Source organism: Nymphalis io, chromosome 16 (assembly GCF_905147045.1).
Source record: "Nymphalis io chromosome 16, ilAglIoxx1.1, whole genome shotgun sequence".
NCBI lineage: Eukaryota > Metazoa > Arthropoda > Insecta > Lepidoptera > Nymphalidae > Nymphalis > Nymphalis io.
Window position 1 is genome coordinate 12760439 of NC_065903.1, and position 9398 is coordinate 12769836.

Sequence of the window (9398 nt, forward strand, 5' to 3'; positions counted from 1 at the left end):
TAATAAAAAAGATATTCATTTATTAATATCGTGGTAAGTTCAAATATTACTCACAATTAGTTCACAAATCATAAAATACATTGATGTTTTGTCAACAATCGAACATATTCATATGAAAATAATACCAGCGAATCGAATTTCGGCCGAGACGGGCATTCTCAAAAACTCGCCGTGTTCGTAAGAGGTTTATTACACAAGTGTGCGCAAACACAGGTACACTTTCTATTCTCCCACTCTCATTATCAGATGGGAGAGAAACCACTGCCAACCACTATGATTAAAATATATAAACACTGTATATTATACCAATAAATTTGACTGTTTGTTTGATTTGTTTTTGGAAACACACACATGCATCATACATTCTAGTTGTTTGAATATATAAATTATGCGATTTAATATAATTTAAACGAAAATTTAAGTAAGGAAATTCTCTATCTGTGTGTCGTTATCAAACACGATTTGTGGCGTTAACGTAAATATAAAAAAAAATATGATTCCGGCCAGGATCGAACTGGCGGCCTTCTGCGTGTAAAGCAGATGTGATAACCACTACACCACGGAACCAGTTGAATTAAATGATAAATAATTAATATCGGTTATTTCGGCAATACATGTAATGTCAGTGAAAGTAGTTTTGGTCATTAGTAGTTCGTGTATTGACGTATCGGATAAGATAATAACATTGTAAATATATTATATAAGATATTGCGATAATTGCTTTGCCCCCGTTAATTTGCTTTTATATGATAACAGCTAATCCACCCATTCCGCGCAACTTAAAGCTTTATAAGTAAAAAGGGAGTAGATATAAACAAACATTTTCTCGCATTAATATTAAGCAAGAATGCTCTTTACTGTAAATATTAATACTTATACTATGTGTCTACTATTAATTTTTTTTCGTATTATAAAATTGTAATCCTATGTGGCCTTACTTTAGTAATGAGTAATAACTACAACCATTTCCGTAACGCTGTTGATTACAAGTATAAATAAATAAATAAACAAACATATTCAAAGCGATTTGCTAATAACTCTGCTATATTATGCACTAAGAACTGTTTTCTATTCCACATTACTACTTACATCCTCTTTAATTTGACTTCCAAAGTTCCGATAACAACATTCCCGACCTTCAAAACGCCAATTTTTCGCGAATTCATAATGAAATCGCTTCATTTCATTGTTAAAATTGTTTATTTAACTATACCTGGAATATGCTATACATAATTATAAGAACAAAATGGTTTAGTAGCCGTTTCTCTTCTTTTTCTAAACCGATTTCCTTATTTTCTTTTGTTTAGAAAACTATCATAAAATACGATTTGTAAAGCATATAACACGTAGGCACATGTTATCTATATATCACAGACACGGTGAGACTCCACGACAAGATATTCAGATGTAGATTACGCACCAAAATGTCACCTCCCCTCGCTGGCTGATCTCTTCGTACAAATTTATGGCCAGAGATTTACCTCCTAAGTTTGTTTGTCTCGTTTGCAACTTCGAGTATGTGATTAAAACGTGCTTAGAGGATTCCTTGTCGCTTTACATATTAGGGAACAAAAATCTGCAGTCTGAACAATGTGGTTTTAATGTTTAATTTATTTTTTTATTTTTTATTGAATAGGTCGACGGATGATCGTATGGGCCACCTGATGGTAAGTGGTCACCAACGCCCATTGTAAGAAATGTTAACCATCACTTACATCGCCAATGCGCCACCAACCTTGGGAACTAAGATGATATGTCCCTTGTGCCTGAATGTTTAATAAATGTCTAAATAGTAATTAATTAATGGATGTTTTCTTTTAGTATGTTTAAGACAAAAAAAATCCTAATATATAAGTTCGTTATTTCAGGATCCAAATTATTAAAGTTATTCCTGCGATAACAGTTCAAATACCTAGTTGAATTAATTAGAGATACTTCAGTTTCCTCAGTTAAAATAAAAGTCTTAATACAACAATTCGTACAATTGTTTATCTTGTAAAACTTTTCTTAAGATATTAATTAGTATTTGTCTTCTGATGGGAAAGTAATAGCTATACAAATACTTTCAAAAGATTACGGTTTCGAACCTGGGCATCATCATCATCTCTCATGCTCGGTGGTGAAAGAAAACATAATGAGGTACAGGTTTCCTAAGACGTATTGTGTGGGATCACAATCTGATACATGCGTATCCACTAACTCGCATTGAAGCAGCGTGTTGTAGTAACTTTCCTTCTCTTAGTAAACAAGACCAGCACAGGACATTTACAGGCTCTCATTTTATTATAATTTGTTAAATTTTATAATTCTCTGCTTCCAAGTCAGAAATACAGGAGCATAATAAGATTTAAAGCATGAATAATATACGAATCGACGTTGGTCAAAGTTATGGCGGAAGTGACGGCAAGCGGTGACGTCAACGTCGATTAAGACTTGTGTGAATAGAGTAATCAGCGCCTCGTGACTTTCATTTGACAGCGATTAATTGCTCTTAAATGGCACTTGAAAGCTTACATTTCCTAAGTCATAGTTACCTAACTAAGTTTTAATAACCATTAATTCTTTTCCTAATTAATCATTTGTTTTTATATTGTATACAAGTAATTATAAAAAGATAAAGAGGTACGAGTACTTATGTAGTAGACACAAAAATAAAAAAAGCAAAATCAAGTTTTTTCTGTGAAGTTGCGGATATTTTCAACACAATAAATTTTAATTTATAAATAATATAGTAAGTAATTTGATAAAAACAGTAACTACTCAATTTCTTGTCGATTGTTTGCGGTGGAATCTTCACTTTGACCCGGTTGTAGTTCTATATCGATTAAGTATTTATGGATTTCTGTTTTCTTTTAGATGTGGTATGTCTATTTGCGGGCCTCAGGAGTCAGACCGAATAGATGCCATGTCAGCAAATGTGAAGCAGCTCTCTAATGTGGTCATACCCTCTCTCCGCCGTCGCTCTCTCCTCCTGCACGGCGCGTCCCGCGTATAATATATACTTCGTTGCTATAAATTATTATATTAAGAAGATATATATATATATATATATATATATATATATATATATATATATATATATATATATATATAATTGTGTTACAATAGTAACTAGAAGTGTCCTCGGTACTCAGTAAATTGGGAGACAGCGGATTTGAGAAAGGGTTTCCTTTGGGATTAAGAAAGACACGATTCCTCGTAAACAGACACAATCCCTGGGTTAAGCTGCCAACTAAACTACGTTTTTCTTCCTTATTTTAAAGATTTATGGATGGCACCACAGAATACAATAAGTTCACAAAAATTTCTGAAATAAACTAAAAACCTTTTTCAAATTGAGTCATTGAGGCTGTAAGAAATATTAACCGTTCCTTACATCGCCTTCTTATGTAAATAATTACGTTGTAGTTATAATAACAACAAAAAAACTTTAACATTTAGAACGGATGAATCTTTATATCGCCTTCTCTATAATTATTGACATTCTTAGCATATTTTGTGCTAAAAAACATATTTTTATTGATCAATACCTACCGTCGCCACTACCTTGGGGTATTCGTCACGCCGCATCGCGTTCGATTTGTCCAAAAAGATAAATAAGTGCATAATAGCAAAACCGCAGATAAAGATCAGTTTAAATAAATAAATATTTTTACTTAAAACATACATATGTTTTTATTTTTATTTAACATACATATATTACAACACTAAAAAAATATTCACGAAATAATTTGTAATAATATTAAAATCCTCATGTAGTGTAAGCATAATTAGTACAACAAAATGAGAAAGAAAAGGCGAGATTAGAACGAGCGTAACTGAAGCGTAAGCGTAATCTTTATTCTTATAAAGAGTTTAAAGAAATGCCTCAAGGTTGTTAATGAGGTCTAAATAAAAAAAAAACTTTAAATATTAGTCTAAGAGTAGTAATTTTTGACATGGATTTATACTCTGGCTCCGCCTCTTGGGTATGATTGATCGCGGGGTCGGCGGACGGGTGGTAAAGAGTGAAGGCTCTATCGGACACCATCGCCTTGAAAAATGACTCGTGAATGTATTATCTTTTATGCATATAAAAGCGTTCCGACGGTTGGGCTGAATAACGCGAGGATTGATAGACGTTAAGGAATGTTAGCGTCTAAAGGAACATTTCAATTAATTATACTTAGGAAGATCTTTCTAGGTACCGAAGATGTAGTTATAGAACGCCAAATACTACAAGATAAAAAAGCACTTTTTAGTTACCTTTATTATTTTTATTTTGCATGTCGGAAAGCCGTTCCATTGGATTATGAGAGTTAGGGAATAAAGAGTGTACCTGTGTTTGCGCCCACACTAGTGCACTATATCAGTACAGTAACAGCCTCTTCATGTCCCACTGCTGGGCTAAGGCCTCCTCTCCCTTTTGAGGAGAAGGTTTGGAGCTTATTCCAACACGCTCTTCCAATGCGGGTTGGTAGAATACACATGTGGCAGAATTTCAATTAAATTATACACATGCAGGTTTCCTCACGATGTTTTCCTTTTTTAATTTAATAACAACAACAAAACACAAATTAAGCACATGAAAATTCATTGATGCTTGCCCGGGCTTGAACCCACGATCATCGATTAAGATTCACGCGTTCTAACCACTAGGCCATCTCGATTAGTGCACTATATATATATATATATATATATATATATATATATATATATATATATATATATATATATATATATTATTATATACTATTTTTCACGCAGGTGATTAGTCTCTCGAGACTGGCCGCCGTGGCCGAAATCGTTCAGGAGGAGTTCACTATATGCTCCCACTACACTAACCGTTTAAATGATCAGTTACTCTATAACAAAACTTTGAAAGCATTTCCACTCACTTTTTAATATATATTTAATTATAGAAATAAAAACTTCGCAAGAAAAAGTTTTTTTTGCGTATCAGCAATTTCACCAACATAAAATCTCCTTTGAAAGCGTGTCCAAGTTTTTGTCGTACGTCACATTATACGGCCTCTCCCTCAGCCCTCGCTCGACCTCGTTTGCATGTGTCTCCCGGGACTCGAGAATCAGACCATATACCATATTTACACAGTTCGCAGCGGCGCAGCGCGTCACAAATTATCCCTCGGCGGATTGAATACAGCTTCGGGTCTGATCATTTTTAGTACGAGATGCTGCCAGAAATAGTATGTATAGTGGTCTATATTAGATCACCTGTTTAATATTATTTGATATTTTAAAAAATTGAAAATCTACTCTGGCCTAATAATTACTATTAAATATTAAATTGTGTATACTACTTCTATTGTTATCAGGCCCATTTGTTTGTTTACCTGTTAAAACAAACAAAAAAGTTACAAAATGTTACCATTGTGATGAAAGTACGCCTTCACAAATAATCCGCTATTATTAACGAGGCCAATAAGTGCAAATCCTTGATGATGCCGGTTCCGGCTCCCGGCGCACCTTTGCTAATCTCCGGGGAGGTATTCCTTAAAAGTGACATTTATCTCCACAGCAGTGATTCCCTTAACAGATTTTGCTAATAGGACTTAATGATATACGTTACAGCTGTTTTGATTTCGTTTTATTATATACAATATATATCCCAGGATATAATCGGTATAAAACATATAAATATTTAGTATAGATATATCTAGTAGTCGCTTAATAATTTTGTTTAGAGAAATCACAATAAATTATCAGGGTATTATTTTAAAATTATATAAATTTATTACATTTACTATATAACGCTTATAAAACATTGTTATTCAAATTAATGTAATTATTTATTTACCATACTATTGTTTTGTAGGTAAATTATATTGCATTTATTAATGTGAAACGTCAGTCAATACTTATAATTTGTTATATTTATAGTATAAACCAACGTAAGCCGAAGGGTTCGTTGCTTAATTTAGTTTAATGTTACTCCGCTTAAACCCCGACGTCGCGGGATACACGACTGTCACTTGTACGGTATAGGTATATATAATAATATTAGGTCCTTACATATGAAATTAGCGTTTTGATCTGAAATATCTCCTCTTTGGTTAAGAATTCCAAATTAAAATTTATAGATTCATTTAGGTGGTACATTTGAGTTTTGAAAACAGTCATTCATTTGTTTTTTCCTCATTATTTTTTTCTTTGGTGTCGCTTATTACCGTACAATGGAAAACATGAAATATCGGTATATTTACGAGTACGAGCTCTACCGTGGCACTAGTGCTGCAGAAACAGCTCGAAGGATTAATGATGTATACGGCGCTGGTATCGCCAAAGAGAGCATGGTACGTTTTGGGTTTCAACGTTTTTGTTCTGGAAATTTCGACCTTCAGAAACAAACCCGTGGACGGCCGGAGACCAAAGTGGAAAATGAAGAATATTGTGGAAGCGGATCCATCACAAAGTACTTCAGAGATAGCTGCAGGCTTCGGGGTAAGTGATAAAACTGTATTAATCTACTTTAAGCAAATCGGAAAAGTAAAAAAACTTGAACGATGTGTACCACATGAATAGAGTGAATCGAACTTGCAAACACGCGTCGACTGCCGTGTTACTTTGCTTAACCGACACAATAATAAAGGGATTTTAAATCGAATCATTACTTGTGATGTAAAGTGGATACTGTACGATAATCGGAAGCGCTCGTCGCAATGGCTGAACCCTGGAAACCCAGCCAAATCCTGCCCTAAACGAGAATTGATTCAGAAAAAGTTAATTTTGAGTGTTTAGTGGACTAGCGCCGGTGTCGTTCACTACAGCTTTCTAAAATCTGGCCAAACGATTACGGCAGATATCAGTTGTCAGCAACTACAAACCATGAAAAAAACTAGCGGCTAAACAACCGAGATTGGTCAATCGCTCTAGGCCACTGCTGCTTCACGACAAAGCAAGACCACACACTGCACAACAAACAACCACTAAGTTAGATGAGCTACATTAGGAATGTCTGCGACATCCACCGTACTCCCCGGACCTTGCTCCAACAGATTATCATTTTTTTCCGGAATTTGGACAACTTCTTACAAGGAAAAAAAATCAACTTCGATGCGGCAGTCCAAACCGCCTTCAAAGAGTTTATTGATTCTCGCCCCCATGGTTTTTTTAGTAAAGAGATCAATGAACTACCTATGAGATGGCAAAAGTGCATAGATAAGAAAGGTGCATACTTTGATAATTTAAATATATTTTACAAAAAAAATTGACTATATTCCTCCCGTACAAAACACCAATTTCATATTTAAGGACCTAATATATTGTAGGTTTATAATTACATCTTATTAGATGAACATACTTACTACTTGAACGTGGATGTATGATTTTTTTCCCAGTAATTGTATGATACAATAAGTTCCAATCAAAATAAAAATTAAAAAAATAAACACGCAAATAGGTTTTTATATTTGCGCCTATTTGTGTGTTTTGAACTTAATTCACATTTTTTATGTCACAGTTCACAGATTGAACTTAAATAAATAGATTTTCAGAGAATTAAATACTGAGAGGGGGCTATTGATTTGAAAACAGATAGGATGCTCCTGCTCTATGATAAAACAATTAAAATTTATTTAATCAAATAGCTCAATGTGTTATTCTTTTTAGCCCATACAACAAATAAATATTTGGGAATAGGTTAAAGTGTCTCCCTGCAAAAACAAAGCAAAGTGAATAAATAATATGCTTATTTTATACTTTTACGAAATAATATAAATTTATTGATTTAGAGTATAATTAATACATATATAGATAAAGTTGCGATCCTCGAAAACAAATTTTAATAAGTGAGACGTTTACAGGTTGTTATTTTACTTTATGTAAATACTCCTTCGTTCCACGTTATATCGTAATATATTTAAATTATTATAATAATGTAATCAAACTTTGGTTTCAGATATTACATCTATCTCATATACTAGAATATTTATGTGCAAATTTAATAATTGAAAACTAAGCTTAAAATAAAGTATTTAAGTAATTAAATTAAGTGTTACTTTTAACAAAAGCGTTAGTTGCTCTATATAGTTGTGTAGTAAAACTACAAATTAAGATACTTGAACAAAGTACATACGTGTGTATCGGCTTTTAATTTAGCGAGTGCAATCGGAAGCAATAAAGATTTTCATTTCTTTTAGTGCTGCAATACAAGACCATCTTAATTTCTCTGTGCCAGCCTCGCTCGGTGCCAAAGCGCCGTCGTTTGGCAACCGACGCGGCTGGACGCGCCGAAAACAACCATCTATGTATAATAAAAATATTACGAGTCCCTGTCTGTTCGTGGTGTTTTGTTGATAATGTTAAGGGTCGGCGATGTTATTGTAAACGAAAACTATTGAAATATTGTCTGTAATCTGTTTATAATAAAAAAAATTATAAGCGAAATGTTTTTTGAACAATCAATCGACAAGAGTATCGCTTTTATATTGAATAAGTTTTGACGTTGACGAAGAAAAAATCATTTTATTTTTATAAGAAGAGTAACAGATATATATTATGTATATTGATTTTAACAATATTTTCGTTCGTACCGTACACAGTGTAGAAAGTATTCTTACTTCAGATCAATCGATTCATTAGTTTCGTTTGCTATCTTAGACGAATGTTCACGACATCTTCGTGGCACTCTTTTTATACTTTGCGACGTTCATTTGAATTTCATCCATATTCATCGCAATGTAACTTCGAAAACCGGAATATTTGAAGCGTAGTCCAAATATTTCATAAAAGGAGGGATAGCGTTATAGGAAAATACGATAGGTTTTGTTTTAAGAAAATATCAGAATTGCAAAATTTATTTACGCATACTTTGTTTAAAGATATAAGATTTTATCATCCTTGTAGTTCCACTCACTCAAATAAGTCAACAATGTAAATATATATGTATATAACATGTAAGCAGTAAGTTCGTACAGTGGCACTTGTTGGATTGGTCATTCGCACTTCAGTGCTCCGTCATTTTTTACTAAGGCTTATATTTATTATACTGAGAATAAAATAAAGAAGTAATTATAAAAAACAAAAATGTTAAGTTGTGCTACTAAAGCTTAATTGGTAGTTTTGTGTACATCGTTGTATAAATTAACATTAAAATAAACGAATACAATTCAAATAAATCATAAAAATTATATGACAAACAACACTCCGTTTTTCAAATTCTTTACATTTTTTTCTGTTTTTCTTTAATTTCGCTTACCTTTGCTGTTTCCGGCATTACATTGTCTTCAGAGACTCTGTCGTACAGCGAGAAAAATAGCGTAATTTGTGATTTTAAAAATTAATAGTACAGTTTTTGTTTAATCTCATTGGAAACATGCTGATATAAATTTAAAATATTAACAAGAAAACTAAAACTTACGGTCTTACTCATGAACGTCGCGTAGGGACTGATTAGTGCA

The 9398-nt window shown here is 33.0% G+C and overlaps 1 non-coding gene across 1 annotated transcript; it reads right to left on the bottom strand.

The window, feature by feature from the left end:
• Positions 1–494: 494 nt before the first annotated feature.
• Positions 495–567, bottom strand: Trnav-uac (transfer RNA valine (anticodon UAC)). The gene has a single exon. It is a non-coding gene; the product is annotated as a tRNA-Val (tRNA).
• Positions 568–9398: the final 8831 nt, after the last annotated feature.